The following is a 19,740-nucleotide window of genomic DNA, read 5'->3' as shown; positions in this document are numbered from 1 at the left end:
TAATGTATGGTGATTAACATAACATAATAAAATAAAATTTAAAAAAAATCAGGTAATTTAAGTCTTAGATATCATCTTTTTTTGACCCAACTTGAGTCTCTTTTAATGTGTATGTTAATATACTCATTTTTATTCTAATTACTGATAAGGTGGTCTTACATTCTCTCACTCTTTATTATTCTTCCTACTCTTTAATATCAGCTCCTTTAGTTCTGTCCTTTGCTAATAACACTGCAGACATTTTCTTTTTCCTAATAACACCATAAATATTTTTCCATTGTCTTTTGCTATTTAGTAGCAAACAGAAACTCTTTGATTAGTTTTATTTACAGCTTCTGTAGCAGTCTCCTTTTCACCTCTGTCTGGATGCTTACAGTGTATCTTTTAATCCTCAAACTTTTCAACCTGATGTATCTAGTACTCACGTATCACTGAAATCCTTTAAACTATAAACTTAGGTTTTCTTAAGTTCAAGGATGTTGTCTTCTATTTCACCTTTGATTATTGCTTCTCTTCTATTTATTATTCTTTTCTTTAGGAATATTATTTATCTATACATTGAATCTTTTTTTTTTTTTTTTTTTTTTTTTAAAGATTTTATTTATTTATTTGACAGAGAGAGAGGTAGCGAGAGCAGGAACACAAGCAGGGGGAGTGGGAGAGGGAGAAGCAGGCCTCCCGCCGAGCAGGGAGCTCGATGTGGGACTCGATCCCAGGACCCTGGGATTATGACCTGAGCCGAAGGCAGACGCTTAACGACTGAGCCACCCAGGCGCCCTATACATTGAATCTTTATTCTTTGCACATTTCATTTGCATCTTTTTGATCCTTTTCTACTGTTACATTTCAGAAGGCATCCTCTAACTTCTCTTCCACATCACTGACTTGATTTTCAACACTATCTTTTGACCCCTTCACTGTGAATTTTAATAGTAATACTTAATTTCAATATCTCTCTGAGTTTTTTAAAAAGATTTATTTATTTGAGAGAGAGTGTGTGCATGCGGGGAGGAGGGGGAGAGGGAGAGAGAGAATCTCAAGCAGACTCCCCACTGAGCCTGGAGCCCGAAGCAGGGCTCCATCTCACAACCTTGAGATCATGACCTGAGCCGAAACTGAGTCGGATGCTCAACCGACTGAGCCACCCAGATGCCCCTGATATCTTCATGAATTTGATGAGTCTTGAAGAATTTCAAAATGCAGAAAAGTACAAAAAGTGATTCAAGATCCTTTGTAATCATCTTTATTTCCTCTAGCACCAGGGCCCTGGAGTCGGTCTATATGGATTCAAATATGAGACTTCCTTCTTAGTTGTGTGATCTTGGGGAATTAATTTAAAGTATTTCAATTTCCTTCAGAATAATCATTTAATTAGATTTAATTAGCTAATTCACGAGTGGGTATTTATTTATTTATTTGAGAGGGAGAGAGATAGCATAAGCAGGGGGTGGGGCAGGGGGGAGAGAGAGAGAGAGAGAATCTTTTTTTTTTTTTAAGATTTTATTTATTTATTTGACAGACAGAGACGCAGCGAGAAAGGGAACACAAGCAGAGGGAGTGGGAGAGGGAGAAGCAGGCTTCCCGCAGAGCAGAGAGCCCCATGCGGGGATCAATCCCAGGGCCCTGCAGAAGGCAAACACTTAACAACTGAGCCACCCAGGCACCCCGAGAGAGAGAGAATCTTAAGCAGACTCCATGCCCAGCACGGAGCCTGACTCAGGGCTTGATCTCACGACCCTGAGATCACGACCTGAGCTGAAATCAAGAACTGGACACTTAACCAACTGAGCCACCCAGGCGCCCCATGAGTGGTTTTAATACAGTATCTATTACTCAAAAATAGTTAGCTATTATTAGTATAAGCTTTGCTGATATCTTGGTGGGTTACTTTCTTTGTCAATCTGCTGTCTTTAACATACAATTTCAGATTCATTAAATAACTTTGAGAAGAAAGTAAATACCATCTAATATTTTGTTTTTTCCAAGTATGATTTTCCTCTGTGACTTAAGTATAAGATTCCTTTATTTTGCAGTTTCTTAATAAGCCCATGATGGTTTTTTAAAAATGTTATCAATTATTTGAAAGTTGAGCAAACCAACCAGGTTTGATGTTTGCTAAGAAAAAAGTTATATAAATTCTAGTTGGTTTCTCTTCTTTACTGTCCACCTGGGTATTATTTGACTTCTAACTCTCAGTTCTTTATTTGGAGAAAAAATTGATTCATACAACTCTAGCCAAATATCTGGTGTCAAGCAGTACAGAGGATCATGGCTCTCATATATTATGGAGATTAAGATCTCTTCAAGGATCCTTTAAAATTATATACTTTTTATAGAATTTTGTTTACCAATTCAGTCTGTCACACCTTGAAGTCAACTGTGGATCCTAGGTTAAGGATCCCGCTTTACCCTTTGCTCTGATGAACTAAGGAAGACTCTGATCCTGTTGCCTTGTTATGTGATGTGTATGATTAGCAATTTAATCCTAGATACTTTGAAACAGAACATATTCTTCCCTAATCAAAAGCAGGGTCTGACCATGAGTTGTTTTAAGCTGGTGGCTGGTACAAGAGAGTTCATTAAACTGTTCTCTTCTACTCTTGTACATATTTGAAATTTTCCAAAATAAAACACTTCATTTGTATTTATTTGAAGTAGGGCCTGAAAAAATGCATTCCAACCCCATGGATTTTCTCCTCTCTGCCCCTTCCCTACTACTATTCCCTTTACATCTGAAAATGTACCCAAACAAGTCTACTTCTTCCTTTACAGAACTGTGGTCACCAAGGGAAGTAGAGAGGTAATGATAAGAGAGATGGGAGGGAGAAAAAGAACCCTGGAATGCTGCAGATAACAGTTGCAACACATAGTGGGTGGCTGCCAAGTTTCTAGTTGGCAAAGACCCTACTTCCTTAAGCTGTAGGTATGCAAGAGAGATGGGTAGAAAGATCTACCTTTTTTCTGTCTATCTTTGCTATTCTGTCTCAGAAATCTGTCTTTACTTTTACTGACAGAAAATCCTCCTAATGTCTGGCATATTTTAATTTGCATTTCTAGTTTCTCATTCTATTTATAACTCTGCTTCTCTATGTATTTTCACCTATTTGATCATAGCATAAAAGAGGAGATTAAGTAGGGTCCCACTAGCTGACTGCCTGCTAAGCCCAGGCTTCCCACCGCTGAATTCTTAAGTCTAAAAGGTCCTACAATAATCTGGCACATGTGCAACCTGGGAACAACAGATAGGTGGAAGAGACAGCTTTTGATCTATTCTTGCTTTCCTTAACTTTCGTAGTACAATTTTACATATACAGAAGTATGTTTATTGATATTAGTCAGCATACAGAATACAGCATAGAAAAAAAGAAAGTATTACTTTCTCTCAAGGAAGCTCTAGCCCAGATTAACAGCTAGCAACTGCCAAGAGATATAAGGTTTAAACAGAAGCATTATAGCAACCAATTAGAAATATTCAAATTCATCCACAATAAAGTGCACATAATAAAACTTAGAAATTGGTGAGCTAATATGCCAATTACCAGGGACACTCTCAAAATAAAGTAAAAAACAAGTTAGCACACAAGTAATATTAAAAACAATTAGCATAATGGGGTAGATTGAGATTATTTAGAGATATGGTTCTTTAAATTCCCTCTGGTCTTGTCAATAATGGTCCATGTTAATCAAAGATTTCCTGAGAAAGATACGAACACAGAGCAATGTTTTTAGAAGACTGACCTCCAATCTGAAAGATGTGATTTGAACTGTTTCTACCACTTGGGAAGGTTAGTGGCTCTGCGCTTCAGTCTTCTCACCTCTAAAATGGGTATAATAAGAGTACTATTCTTACAAGGAGGTTGTGAGGAGTATATGAAATAATAAACATAAAGAGCTTAGTTAGCACAGGGGCACCTGGCTGGCTCAGTCTGTAGAGCGTGCGACTCATGATCTCAGGGTTGTGGGTTCATGCCCTATGTTGGGTGTAAAGATTACTTAAAAAAAAAAAAAAAAGCTTAGCATAATTCCTGGCAAATAGCACTTCAAAACACAACAGACTTTTTATAACAAGTAAATTGACCTCTTCTTTCAGGGTGTTAATCCCTTGAAAGTGCTGAGACAAAATAAGGTGGTAACTAAGGTCAAATGGTACTTCAGACAAAAGGTAAAAACAAAAGGAAACAAAAACCAAAAACAAATTACAGACCAATATCCCTCAAAAATTTTAAACAAAATTTTAGCAAACTGAATCCAAGAATATATAAAGAGAAGAATATATCAGGTCTAACTGGAGTTTATGCCAGGAATCCAATGTTGGCTTAATATCAGAAAAATAAAAAAAAATTAAAAAAGAAAGATAATCAGTCAATGTTATTCACTGTGTATCAACAGAATAAAAAAGAAAAATTACACTATCATCTTGATCAATACAGATAAGGTATTTGACAAAATTCAACAACCACTGGTAATAACAACTTTCAGTAGGCAAGGAATAGATGGGAACCTCCTCAATGTGCTAAAAGGCAACTACTGAAAACCTATAGCTAAAAATCACACTGAATGGTTAAAAATTTGAATGCTTTCTCCTTAAGATTAGGAACAAGACAATGATATCCACTTTCACTACTTCAACACTGAAATATTCTTAGGGCATTAAGTAAAGAAAAAGGAAAAGAGACATGAAAATAAGAAAGGAATAAGTGAAACAGACAAAATTTTGGTCTATGTGGAAAATTCTATGGAATCTATCCTTACAGTTTATTGGCAAGGTCACAGGCAACAAGATCAATATATAAAAATCAATTGTATTTCCACATTCCAGCAATTAAAAAATCAGAGCTTGAAATAAAAAGATATAATTTATAATAACATTAAAAATATAAAATAGTTTGCAATAAATTTAACAAAGTATGTGCAAAGCCTGTACAATGAAAGTTACGTTTTGGTGAGACGAACTACAGAAGACATAAATAAAGGACAGATAAACCATGCTTATAAATTGGAAGATTCAATATTAAGAAGTCATTTCTTTCCAAATTCATCTATAGATTCAACTCAATTCCAATCAAAATCCCAACAGACACTTTTGTAGAAATTTACAAACTGATCCTAAAATTTATACAAAAATGCAGAAGACCTAGTATAGCCAAAAAAGCTTTGAAACAGAACAAAGTTGGAGGACTTACACTACCTGATTTTAAGACTTAATATACAGGTAAAATAGAGTGTCTCAATGTTGGTACTATTGATATCACAGACTGGCTAATTCTTTGTGATGGGCAACTGGCCAGTACACTGTAGGATGTTTAGCAGCATCCTGACCTCTACCCCTATCAAAGGCAAATCCTTCACCTGCCAGTTGTAACAATCAAAAATGTCTCCAGAAACAGCCAAATGTCCAATGGGGGGGCAAAATTGCCCTTTGTTGAGAACCACTGAGCTACAATAAGCAGTGTGTTACTGACATGAAGATAGACATTTAAATCAATGGAACTGAACAGAATCTAGAAATAGACCCTCAACTTAGAGTCAACTGATATTTGACAAAGATACAATGCAATTCTATAGGAAAAGACAATCTCAGTAAATGATGCTGTAATGACTGGTTATTCGTATGGAAGAAAAATAAACCTCATCCTTCACCTCACTCCATACATGAAAATTTAACTCAAAACTTATCACAGATAAATTTAAGAGCAAAAACTATAAAACTCCAAGAAAAAATATAGGAGAAAACTTAGTAATTTTGGCTTAGACAAAGATTTCTTAGAACTTAAAGAAGCACAAACTTTTAACTGATAAATTATACATTAAAATACAAAACACGTTTGTGCCTCAAAACTTACTGTTAAGAAAATAAAAAGGCAAGCTACAGGCTGGGAGAAAATATTTGTAAAATAAATATCCGATAAAGGACTTGTATCCAGAGTAAGACAATAATAAGGCAAACAACCCAATGAAGGAAGATGGGCAAAAAATTTAAACAGTTGCTTCACCAAAGAAGATATGCTGATGGCAAATAAGCACATGAAAAGATGAACATCATTAGTCATTAAGGAAATGCTTATTAAAACCACACTGGGGCCCCTGGGTGGCTCAGTCAGTAAGCGTCTGCTTTCGGCTCAGGTCATGGTCCCAGGGCCCTGGGATCGAGCCCCACATCGGGCTCCCTGCTCGGCGGGAAGCCTGCTTCTCCCTCTCCCACTCCCCCTGCTTGTGTTCCCTCTCTTGCTATGTCTCTCTCTGTCAAATAAATAAAATCTTAAAAAAAAAACAAAACACTAACATACCATATAAACCCACGGGAATAGCTAAAATGAAAAAAGACCAACCATACCAAGTGCTGACAAGGACACAGGGCAACTAGGACTCCTATTAAGTTGCTGATGGGAATACCAATTCGTACAGACACTTTAGGAAACATGTTTGACAATTTCTTAAAAGTTAAGCATACACTTACCAGATGACCCAGCAATTCCACTCCTAGGTATTTACCTTAGAAAAATAAAAACTTCTGTCAACACATAGGCTGTATTTGAATGTTCACAGCAGCTTTATTCATAATAGTCCACAAGTGGAAACAATACCAATGTTCATCAGCTCATGAATGGATAAACAAATTGTGGTAAATCCATATAAGGGAATGCTAGTCAGTAATAAAAAAGAACACCAACAACAAAAAAGAAGTACTAATACACACAACAACATGAATAAATCTCAAAAGCATTATCCTAAGTGTAGGAATCCAGATACAAATGGTATTAATAAAGTACCCAAATTATTCTATATAGCTAAAAATAATTCTGATTTTCAGTAGCTTTTTTGTGGTTATATAAATCACTGACTCTTAACTACCTTTTGTTATTTAACTTAAGTGTCTAGTATCCTTAAAACAACTACAAACCCTTTTGCCATAAGGGTTATTGTGTATCTCTGCACAGCACTTCACAATACTACACATTAGTATATCAATGCACAGGCTCCATAATTCTCATTCAATAAAACAAGTGGAATGCAGCACACATATTACAATAGAGTCAGGATACCTGGGTTCAAATCCCAGCTGACTACATGGGGTAACCTGTGTTAAGGCATTTAATCTGTGTTAAGTCATTTAAGTCAATTAACTAAATCTAATTTAAGTGCATTTAATCTGCACTATTCTTATTCACCAAACTGAAAAGCATTGGGGTATAAAGTGCAGAAAGAGTGTTAGGGACATTGGGGTGGTACAATCAACAATCCCAATATATGTGAGGCTGTAGTAAGGACAGAAATCTCCTGAAGAGCAAAGGGCCAAAAGTCACACGGGAACTTGATTTTTCAGAAGAACCATAAGAAAGTGGAGACTCATGAGGCTTCCTGTCTTTTGGGTGTTAAGCAGGAGGTATCAGAAAAGTTACTGCAGGGGTAACTGGCTTGTGCCAGACAATCAATCACAGAAGCATTCATTTTGATCCTTCAATAAAATGTCCTTCTATCATTGGGAAGCACTACATCTAGGGGAAATTAGCTATTTCAAACTGATAAAAACAGGTTAGTTTTATTCTGCTGCTATGTGATTTCCATAGTAACCTATTTCAGTAACAGAGAAACCAAAAGTTCTGATATTTGGTATATGTGATTGGCTGAGAATCCACAATTGGTGGAATTAAGAATGCCTATAAATCAAAAGCCAGAATCATTCAAGGAATTACAAAATGGCGGGCCTGAGAAGCTTCATTAGGGATTTTCTATGTACCTACCATGTGTCAAAAACGTGCAAGATTACATATTTTATCACTTAATCTTCACACTAACCCTTACAAAGTAGCTTATAGTGATAATAATCAATTTATAATGATTTAAATGATCTCTCATTTAGAGATGAGATTATCATTCCGGTTTTAGGGATGAGAAAATTGATATTTTGGAATACAACTTAGTAATTTGTCCAAGTAGTCACCATTAGTATGTGACAGGCTAAGATTCAAACTCAGAGCTTTTGATTCCATGTCCTTACCACCACTTAAAACCTATTACCACTAACAAGTCCAGCTTCCAACTATTGACACCAGCACAATTCCTAGAAAATAGCTGCATAATAACTTTTTGTTTTTCTTCTAAGGTAGATAGAAGGCAGATATAATCTAAGGTAGGCAAGAAACAGGTATCACCTCCAGCTATCACAAGGGGAAACTAAAACTTAGATGTAAAGTGATAAAGCAAGTTTCTAAATCTTGGCATTCCTAGCCCTTTCTCTGTATTAGCATTCCCTGATAGTCATCTTGATAATGATGACGATGAAGAGGAAGAAAAGACGGAGGAAGAGAAAAGTACATGCAATTATAAGACCAAGTGTTTTCATTCTCTGAATAGCCCACACATATTTTTTGACTACCTATAAAGGTCGAGCCAGTGCTTGATCCAACAGTGAGTAAAAAGACACAGTTTCTACCCATAGGGAACTTTTACCCTAGTGGGAAGATACTGACAATGAAATGGACAATTTAAATATGGTGCAGAAACAGGATAGCACAGGGGGCCACAGGGGCAGATATAAGACAACTAAGATGAAGACGAAGACGAAGATGAAGCAGGGCTACAAGACATCCAGTTAAATTTTTGAATTTCAAATAAACAGTGAATACTGCTACAGTATAAATATGTCCCAAATATTGTCCTGTATTTTAATTTGCTACATCTGGCAACCCTAGGTGGGGATGATATTTGGAAAAGTGCCTCACAGGAGATGATATTTAAGATGAAAACTGAATTATTACTCATCCCCAACAAATTTGGACCCTGAAAATATTTATCCGTTGCTGGCCTATAGAGACACCATGTGGCAACGATCTGAAACCTCCTGACAGTAGCCAGGGAGGAACTGAGGGCTTTTACCAAGAGCCATGTAGTAAGCCATCTTAGAAGTAGGTCTTCCAGACATAAACTGACTCTTAAAATGCCTTCAGGTGATTTTGCTTTACTGAGTAGCGCAGGTGCTTGGGAACCAGGCTGTGAAATGTGTGCATACACTGAGAGGGGAAATTTGCAGAACGGTCTGGAAATGAGGTTTAGATAAGCACAGGCTTTCAGGATGTTTATGTGAAAAACCTTCCACACTCAATACCTTCTCCACTCCAGACATAGTCCAGCCCTCAGATGACTACAGCCCTGGTCAACAGCTTGATTACAATACATGAGAGACCTTGAGGCAGAATCACCTAGGTCATAAGCCACTCCTGACCCTCAGAAACTGTGTGAGAATACAAAATGTTTGTTGTTTAAAACTGTCAGGTTTTAGGATAACTTGTGATGTGAAGTAGGTAAGTAATGCTGTGCCCAATAGAGTTCTGCACCCCGAAGTAATGGGCCTACACCAGTACCCCATGATGCTCTTCCATTGCTGAGAACAGCCACAATTAGTATGGGTGGCTTCAGCAAGAATAAGGTGGTGGATCCAGAGGCGCCACAGCTGTGACTGTCACTCACTTACACCTCCCACCAGCAGGAGATCTGAATGGCGTATTTCCATGGCCACCACAGCATAACAAAAGTTTATTAAGGACAGCATATCCTTTCTGGAACAAAATAAGAGCTTTCTAAAAGAACAAAACAAAACAAGAATATTTCTCTGAGTTCAGCTCAGTCACTTGAGAGAACTGTGTAAAAGCAGAAAGATAAGCAAAATAATACAGTAAATTAACAGAGCTAAGAAAAAATCCAAGTCTCAGATTAGCTGTGGTTCTCAGCTTGATTTCATGTGTGTTAAGAATTAATACTGCTCTCCCAACCAGGAAAATAATTTGTTCCTGGGTGGGTTGTTTTGATTCTTCCATCCAGAAAGGAATTTCTGAAACTGAAGGATAATGTACAAATGAAGAACTGTGAACTGTGGTTAATCAACTAATCCAGAATTTCTAAGTACTCGTTGAAACAATGTGAGTGTTATAAATTCCATAATTTATTTTATTCCAATAGATGAAGTTTAAGTGATTTCATTCCAACTATCTAATGTGAACAGAAAAATCTCAGAGAAACATGTTTCTCTTTTTTCCCCAAAATACAGATGAGTTGAAAGGGAGCAGGTAATAGTGTAGAACTAAGTATGACTGCAGGAAGATGCTGGAAGTTTTCTTTGATCACAGCCCCCAGACTCAGCCCTTAGCTTTATAATAGAGTATTCCATCCAAATCACCTCAGAGTTCATGCTAGTATGACATATTTTTCCCCAGGCCACTTCAAGACCAACAAACTTAGTATGTGCTTATGTTAGAATCCTTTAAGGTCTGTGTTCCAGATATATTAGATGTCACTCTTCTCCTTATGGCCTACAAAACAGTCACAATCATTTTACAAGATCCCCAATTCAATTTTCATAGAAACTGAAATAAGGACATTGCCTTAAAGGACTTACATCTCTAGGATAGTTAATTCACTGATTTAAGTAAAGCCTGATCTAACCTGTGTTTTCTAGAAATTTCTGTGTCAGTTAACATTTTTAAGTATTCTATTTTTTAAATACCCAACTCATTTAAAATTTACCTTGGTATACTAATTCTAGATATTAAAAGAAAGAACATAGTAATGAAAGAAAATAAAATCTAGAATATCTTTGAATTCAAGTATCTGATATTATAGAATAAAACAACAGTTATTCAGCTATTTTTCTCCAGAATGAGGTAGCAATTTTCTCTATTTGCTTTGATTATATAAAATTGATACACATATTAAACAAAACCCTGAAGTATCAGCCCTAAGCCCCATGTATTTTCTCTACAGCCACGCTAACACATATGCTTAAGATTTTCCAATGACTGTATCCATGTTTCTTTAAGAATTGTTGTTGGTTCATAGTGAGGTCTAAAGATCTGGAACCAAAAACCAAGGAAAGCTTTAAAAACTGGCCAGCAAAACAATCAACAATTTCTAGAGGATTAGCTGCTTTTTTAACTAAACAGTACACTATAAAATTCTGTGATCCAGAATAGAAAAAAAGCTGAGAAAAAAACACTCAACACAAAATTCATTAATATCATCTAGGATAACAGATGCAACTCAGACACAGTTTAATTGTTTCTAATCTCTCTGCCTCCAGTTCTCTTTCCTCATATTTGGAAATTCTTTTATTTTCTTCCTCATAAAACATAATTTTTTTTCTAGTTTTCTTCTTTGTAAATAATCAATATATATTGTAGAATTTCTTACTTCACTGATTATCTTAAGAGAAAGTTCCACTTTGAAAAATTTCACCACCAACTTTCTTTTATTCCCCTCAAATACTCCTTTACAAACTAGAGAGCCAAAATCGGAGGGGAGGAGACAAGTGGAAACTCCAAGAAAACCTGAAAAAAGAAAAACCTGACAGTAGAATTTTGTCATTATTTCTTCCACTCAACAAACAGATATTAAGCCCTTATGAGTCAGGTACTATGCTAGGGACAAGTCCTACTTTGTTCTCAAGAGCCTGCCATTATAATATAATCTTAAAATACCAATGAGGCTAATAAAATTATATTTATATCAAATTATAGTAAATATAGTAAATACATTAAAAATAGATAAATATGTAAATAAAATTATATAAACACACACACATAATTGTTTTGGTGGAGAGGTTTTGCATTGTTTTGTACTTTCCACCTCATGCTAAAGATTCTGACAACAGGAAGAAAGGAATCAATTCTGAGAATTACACATGTAGAGTTACAAAGAGGGTATCTGTGGATAAAATGGAAAGAAAACCAAGAGGTTAACATAAAAAAAAAAAAAAGAACATTTCAAAGTTATCAAAGCTCTAAAAGTAATATAAAAATCTGTGCAGTGCTTTATAAATATTTTATTTGAATCTAGTAATGTTTCTTCTTACAATAGCCAACAAAGTCTATCAACCTACTTACTTCTTTTTGCCGAAAACATATCTTCAATTTCATAACTGAAGTCATATGGAAATAAAATTCAATTATAAAAATACACTTGACAGATTCAAACCAAATTTCATTAGATGTTATATTACAGGATATTATATTAATACTTTAGTCTTACTTCAAGTATTAAATGTATGCTATTTTAAAAATCCACATCCATGGCCTTGACTTGTTATAATATCCTTTAAGCGCATGTAATGCTTGTAAATTCTTATAATTCAGCTCCCTGGAATGAAACAAAATGTATCTGATATAGAACTGTATACTACAACAATGTTTTATCGTAATTCCATAACCAAAACTATGGAAAAGATTCTTCACCGCATTAATCATAAGGGAAATGCAAATTAAAACCACAGTGCATTACCACTATACACCCACCAGAATGAGGACAAGGAAAAAGATGAAAAATACCAAGTATTAGCAAGAATATAAGCAATAGGGAATCTTCATATACTGCTAGTAATAGTGTAAACTGGTATTATCACTTTGGAAAAAGTCATCTGGAAGTATCTACTAAAGCTGAGCATATGTATATTCTAACCAAACAAATTCAATCCTAGGTATATGCCCTAGAGAAATGCATGTATGTGTTCACCAAAGGACATGGACTAGAATGTTCATAAGATCATTAATTGTAATATCCCAAAACAGAAAACTACCCGAATGCCCAATAACATTAGAATGAATGGATAAATTATGGTTTATTCACACAGTGTAATATTATGTAGCAATGAGAAAATTATCAACTACAACTACATACAATATGGATGAATCTCACAAACATAATGTTGAGCAGGAAAGGCAGTCACAAAAGAATAAATACCACAGGATTCCATATGTAAAGCATAAAAATAGACAAGAATAAATCTATGCCATTAAAAGCCAAGACAGATACAACTTTAAAAAAAGAATATTTCAGCTACCACTTTTGTTTACTATGTAATTTATAAAAAAGAAGAGAGGGAGGGAGTGGGTAAAAAAAATAAAAATAAAAAAGAGGAGGAGAAACCAGGTTAAATGTCAGATTAGGTAATTTAATCTTTCCTGAACAATAAACATGTGATATTTAAATTGCTAGATTTAATTTTAAAAACACCATGTTGCGGGGGTGGGGGCACCTGGGTGGCTCAGTCAGTTAAGCGGCTGCCTTCGGCTCAGGTCATGATCCCAGGGTTCTGGGATCGAGTCCCGCATCAGGCTCTCTGCTCAGGGGGGAGCCTGCTTCTCTCCCTCTCTCTGCCCCTCCCCCCTGCTCGTGTGCTCACTCTCTCTCTCATTCTCTCTCAAATAAATAACTGAAAATCTTTAAAAAGAGCACTGTGAATTGTGTAAGGCTGCTGAATCACAGACCTGTACCTCTGAAACAAATAATACATTATATGTTAAAAAAAAAAAGAAGATTGAAGGGGGGTAATCGGAGGGGGAGACGAACCATGAGAGACTATGGACTCTGAGAAACAAACTGAGGGTTCTAGAGGGGAGGGGGGTAGGGGGATAGGTTAGCCTGGTGATGGGTATTAAAGAGGGCACGTTCTGCATGGAGCACTGGGTGTTATACGCAAACGATGAATCATGGAACACTACATCAAAAACTAATGATGTACTGTATGGTGACTAATATAACATAATAAAAAAAAAAACCACTATGTTGGCAACAAAGCTGTTAAATAGCTTTATGGCATGTTTTTTTTTATTTTGCCTTTGGATTTGGCAACTCATGCACATTTTATGTTGGTCACAAACAAGACAAATTTAGATAAGGAAATTCAAAAATGAAAACATGTAAGACGTGAGTTTTAGAATTAAATTCCAATGGCAATCAAAATCATCTTCTTCCCTTAGGGTTTGAAAGTAACCAGTATAGTTGTTACCAGTAGTTAGCAAGATGCCTAGCTCAAGTTAAAGATGTGGAAAGGTTTTCTTCCGCGAGAATATAATGGGCCATATGGGAATAGGAAACAAAACAATCAGATCAACTCCATTTTCAAAATACTAATTAAGTAAGAAATCACATAAAGACCTTTTAATTTCAACAGTACTCTACTCTGCCAATTGAGTTATAAAAGTATGTATTAAAATAATAAAGAAACAAGTTTGCAGATATCCTTTCCTCCAAAAAGAAGAATTTAAGTATATCACCCTTTTATAAAAAACAATTATTTCAAGAACTATAAAAAATAGGTATCATCATACTTTTTAAAATAAAGCAATTTAGGGAGCACCTGGATGGCTCAGTGGGTTAAGTGTCTGCCTTCAGCTCAGGTCATGATCCCAGAATCCTGGGATCAAGCCCCCCATCAGGCTCCCTGCTCAGTGGGGGTCTGCTTCTCCCTCTCCCTCTGTGCTCACACACTCTCTCTCAAGTAAATAAATAAAATCTTTAAAAAATAAAATATAATAAAATAAAGCAATTTACATGAACTATCAGAATAGAGATTAAAATTTTATATTAAAAATGAAAAAGTCATTTTATTGTGACTCAGGTATAACATATTGCATTATTAAAGCTGTTTATAAATCTACAACATGCAATCAAGACACAGAGCAAAGTGATGTAATTCTACCTAACCACAATATACATTGTGAAAGCAGTTAACAGAAAGATAAAAAATGTGGTAACCACAGCCTATTTAAAAACACTTTAATATTTTCTTTTGTTGTTGTTGTTTTAAATCAGGAACTCTTTATATTTTATTTCTAAAAGGTAATTCTTATTTAATTCTAGTATTTAATTATTTATTATGGTAACCTAACACTATTATTTAGGTTTTATTTAATAAAACTTATCTTGTAGACAAACACAGGAAAAATACAAGAGAGAAAAAGGATCAGATGCACAGGTCCTTCAGGAAAAGCAAGCTACTGGAATGAGCAGGTCAATAAAACTATTTGTAGAATGGGATAGTTGTCTATTTTCAGATCATTAAGATATTTTTAAATATCCTGAAACCAAACCCAGATTCAAAAGGCAAAGCCAGAACCATTCACTGTGTTTATTAAAATAAAATCTCTTACTAAGTCTTAAACAGTAAGAGAGGCCAAACTCACCCTAATATGACCTCAGATTTAGAAGCCTGCCAAAGAATCTGTATAGAAATAGCAACCAAATGTTGCTTATACCTACTGTTCAAAGTAATATAAAATAAAACAAAAGCTTACTAGATATTTCAGGACTTAAATAGTGAAGTAAAATCCAAGAAAGAGAATATGGATAAACGTTAGCAGCCTTTTAAATTAAACATACAAGTCTAAATTATATAAGCTAATTTATTTTTAAGATTTTGAACACTGAAATAATCTTTAACACCAATCCCTACCTCTTCCATCTTTCCAACTCCTTTTAGATTTTTTCTCACCAAGAAAGTAAAGGTTCAACTCTGTATCTGAAACTAGAATTTACTGTATGTTGGCTAATTGAATTAAAATTAAAAAAAAAGAAAGAAAGAAAGTAAAGGTTCCCTTCTTGGCAGAAATGCACTATTATGGTCCCTATAGGGAGCCATTCCAGCAGCACTTTTGGTAGAATTGTGAATTCCTTCTGTTCCTACTGCTTAGCCCACAAATTCTTTTATTCCTGTTCCCAGGCTGTGAAGATGTTTAAAAATGTTACAAAGCCTGAAACAATTAGTTTCACTATAAATGTATGTACTCTAACCTTAGCTGGTTCCCTGCTGCTACTCAGGATCCCAGAATCATCTCTAGATTAGAAAGGATTTAAAATAGAACAGAACAGGGGTGCCGGGGTGGCTCAGTCGTTAGGCGTCTGCCTTTGGCTCAGGTCATGATCCCAGGGTCCCAGGATGGAGCCCCGCATCAGGCTCCCTGCTCAGCGGGAAGCCTGCTTCTCCCTCTCCCACTCCCCCTGCTTGAGTTCCTGCTCGCGCTCTCTCTGTGTCAAATAAATAAATAAAATCTTTAAAGAAAAAAATAGCATAGAACAGGTTCTAAGCAACAATACTCTCCAAATGGAGAATTTATAAGTTTCTCTCATACTTAAGTGGTGTTCATCCAGGAAATTCAAAGTTTTTGTGACATGTAAACATCAATCAATGTAATTCACCATACTCATGGGCTAAAAATACCCTACCATATATAATCATTGTGATAGGTACAGAAAAAAACATCTAACAAACTCCAACAACTGTTCACGATCAGAACACTCAGAAAACTAAGATTAGAAGGGAAACTTACTCAACCAGATGGAAGGCAGCTATGACAATTCTACAGCTAACATCATACTTAATAACACAGACTTGATGCTTTCTTTCCTCCTAAGATCAGGAACATGGCAAGGATTTCTGCTCTCACCATTTCTATTCAACTTTGAACTGGAAGTCCTAATCAGTGATATCAGGAAAGAAAAAGAAATACAAATTGGAAAGGAAAAGTACAACTGTCTTTAATCACAGATGACATGATAGTATATGCAGAAAATTCTAAGGAATTTATCCAGACTTCAAGTTATATTACAAAGCTATAGTAATCACAACAGTACAGTACTGGCACAAAAATAGACACATAGACCAATGGAACAGAACAGAAAATCCAGAAATGAACCCACAACTATATGGTCAACTAATCTTTGACAAAGCAGGAAAGAATATCCAATAGGAAAAAGAACGTCTCTTCAAAAAATGTGCTGGGAAAACTGGACAGAACATGCAAAAGAATGAAACTGGACCACTTTCTTACACCATACTCAAAATTTACACTGACCTCTACCTCTGAAACCAATAACACATATGTTAACTAACTGAATTTAAATTAAAAAAATAAATTAAAAAAAACCACTGAAAATTTAGATTAAAGACCTAAATGGGAGACCTGAAACTATGAAAATCCCAGAAAAGAGCACAGGCAATAACTTCTTTGAAATTGGCCATAGCAACTTCTTTCTAGATGTCTCCTGAGCAAGGGAAGCAAAAGCAAAAATAAACTACTGGGACTTCATCAAAATAAAAAGCTTCTGCACAGTGAAGGAAACAATCAACAAAACTAAAAGGCAACCTACAGAATGGGAGAAGATATGTGCAAACAACATATCTGATAAAGGGTTAGTATCTAAAATATATAAAGAACTTATAAAATTCAACACCCCAAAAATGAATAATCCAATTAAAAAATGGGCAGAATACACGAACAGACATTTCTCCAAAGAAGACATAGAGATGGCCAACAGATACATGAAAAGATGCTCATTATCGCTTATCATCAGGGAAATGCAAATCAAAACTACAATAAGATACCACCTCACACCTATCAGAAGGGCAACAACACAAGAAACAACAGGTATGGGGTGCCTGGGTGGCTCAGTTGGTTAAGCGGCTGCCTTCGGCTCAGGTCATGATCCCAGGGTCCTGGGATCGAGCCCCGCGTCGGGCTCCCTGCTCAGCGGGGAGCCTGCTTCTCCCTCTCCCTCTGCCTGCCTCTCTGCCTACTTGTGCTCTCTCTCTCTCTGTCAAATAAATAAATAAAATCTTTAAAAAAAAAAAAAAAGAAACAACAGGTGTTGGTGAAAATGTGGAGAAACCCTCTTGCACTGTTGGTGAGATTGTAAACTAGTGCAGCCACTGTGGAAAACAGTATGGAGGTTCCTCAAAAAGGTTAAAAATAGAACTACTTTATAATTCAGCAATTGCACTACCTGGTATTTGCCCAAAGAATACAAAAATACTAATTCAAAGGGATACCTGCTGATGTTTATATATAGCAGCATTATCTACAATAGCCAAATTATGGAAATGCCCAAGTGTCCATCAATTGATGAATGGATAAGAAGATGTGGTACACATATATACAATGGAATATTACTCAGCCATAAAAAGAATGAAATCTTGCCATTTGCAATGATGTGAATGGAGCTAGAGTATTATGCTAAGTGAAATAAGCCAGTCAGAAAGACAAATACCGTATTATTTCACTCATATGTGGAATTTAAAAAACAAAACAAATGAGCAAAGGGAAAAAAGAGTGAGAAGCAAACCACGAAATGGACTCTTAACTATAGAGAACAAACTGATGGTTACTAGAGGGGAGGTGGGCAGGGGCATGGGTTAAATAGGTGATGAAGATTAAGGAGGGCACTTGTGATGAGCACTGGGTATTGTATGGAAGTGCTGAATCACAATATTGTACACCTTAAACTAATATTACACTGTATGTGAACTAACTGGAATTTAAATAAAAACTTACCAAAAAAGAGAAAATCCAAAGGAATTTAAAAAAGACTTACTAGAACTGAGTTACACAAGGTGGCAGGCCATAAGATCAAAATACAAAAACCAACTGCATGTCTACATACTAGCAGAGAACAACTGAAAATTGAAATTAAAAATACCATTTACAATCGAAAAAACTCCTCAGTGATTATAGCAAGCTGGCAGGATACAAGGTTAATATATAAAATTCAACTGCTCTGAGATCAAGTCACATGCTCTATCAACTGAGCCAGCCAGGTGCCCCTGGTAATGACTTTTTAGACACAACACTAAAAAGCATGAACCTTGAAAGAAAAAACTGATAAGCTGGACTTCATTAAAATTAAAAACTTCTTTGTGAAAGTCACAGTTTCTCTACCACCAGATAAGGAATGTCAAGTCTTTGCGCATCTTTACAAGAAACATTATGTGTTTGTATGTCGCTTCTTTTTAAACAAATGGTTATATACACAGCACGTTGATCTGCATTTTTGTTACCTTAATGTGTCTTTGTAGATCATTTAATATTTGTACTTAGCGTTCTTATTCCCAATTTTATATCCACACAGTATTCCATTATGTGTATTGAACACCAAACAAATCTTACTGGTGAACTTAGTTTGCAATATTTTGCTATTACATATAATACTGTGAAGATTAATCTTCACTTTCCAAATCTGCCAGCACATCAGTATAACCAATTCCTAAAATGGGGACTGCTGGGTTATAGGAAATGTGAATGACTAATTATTGTGAAATTGCTTCCCATAAAGGCTGCACTAATTTATGCTTGTATAAGAGAGCATATGTTACCCTACACCCTTGACAACAGTGTTTTAGCAAACGTCTTAATACTTGCCAATCTTATAGAGTGGAAAGTGGTACTCAGTGTACTTTTAAATTACACCTTTTATGAACAAGGCAGAGTACCTTTTCATCTGTGTCAGAACCATTAGTATTTCTTTTTCTGTGACTGTTTATTTATAAGTTTTGCCCATTCGCTAAAAATTGGATTGTTGGTTTGATTGTTCCCTTGTATCACTATACTCCTCTTTGTCTCTTTAAGGCCTTGAGGCTCTTAGTATATTTTATTTGATATCAATATTGTTTTGCTCACTGTACATCTTTGGCCATTTCTTATTTTCAATCTTTCTTAGATTTAGGAATTCTATGAATATATTTTTAGTTCCAAAGCAACTTTTTCTATGTTGCAACTGTATCCTCGAGGGTTTTCATTCCCTCTTCTATCACAGCTTTCTCTCATCTTTTCCATTAGCTCTGCTTCCACAGGAGGAAACTGATTATTCAGTGATCCCCTCTTCTGTGTTGCTGAATTCATTTTAATAGGTTGTAGTGTGAATAGCCATAGGCTACTGCAATCCCCTGGATGGTGCAGAACTGGCAGTCAGTGTAAGGCACGCATGTTTTAAATCTGATGTGCAAGCAATGAAGGAGCTGGCAGAGTGGAGTTGCTCTGCTGAGGTCACAAAGGAACAAGTGGAGGACATATGGCAGACCTCACTCACCTGCAAAGACATGAGCAATTCATCCCACAAGTGCAACCCTCCTAACAGCTGCCAATCAGGTAGCTTCCCAGAGGACTGTACATAGCTTGCAGGCAAGTATGGCCTCTTTCC

The 19,740-nt window shown here is 35.8% G+C and overlaps 1 protein-coding gene across 10 annotated transcripts in view; it reads right to left on the bottom strand.

Moving 5' to 3' along the window:
- TFDP2 (transcription factor Dp-2) overlaps window positions 1–19,740 on the bottom strand; it is a 119,009-nt gene that overhangs the window by 84,476 nt on the left and 14,793 nt on the right. Inside the window, exon 2 of one of the 10 annotated variants that reach the window (XM_078071026.1) lies at window positions 6,458–6,492. The exons of the other annotated variants lie outside the window; for them this stretch is intronic. The gene's annotated coding sequence lies outside the window, so the exon portion shown is untranslated. The remainder of the gene's footprint in view (window positions 1–6,457; window positions 6,493–19,740) is intronic. 10 annotated transcript variants of the gene reach the window in all.

This window comes from Halichoerus grypus, chromosome 1 (assembly GCF_964656455.1).
Source record: "Halichoerus grypus chromosome 1, mHalGry1.hap1.1, whole genome shotgun sequence".
NCBI lineage: Eukaryota > Metazoa > Chordata > Mammalia > Carnivora > Phocidae > Halichoerus > Halichoerus grypus.
The sequence above is the reverse complement of the archived record's forward strand: the minus strand, read 5'-3'. Positions and strand labels throughout refer to the sequence as shown.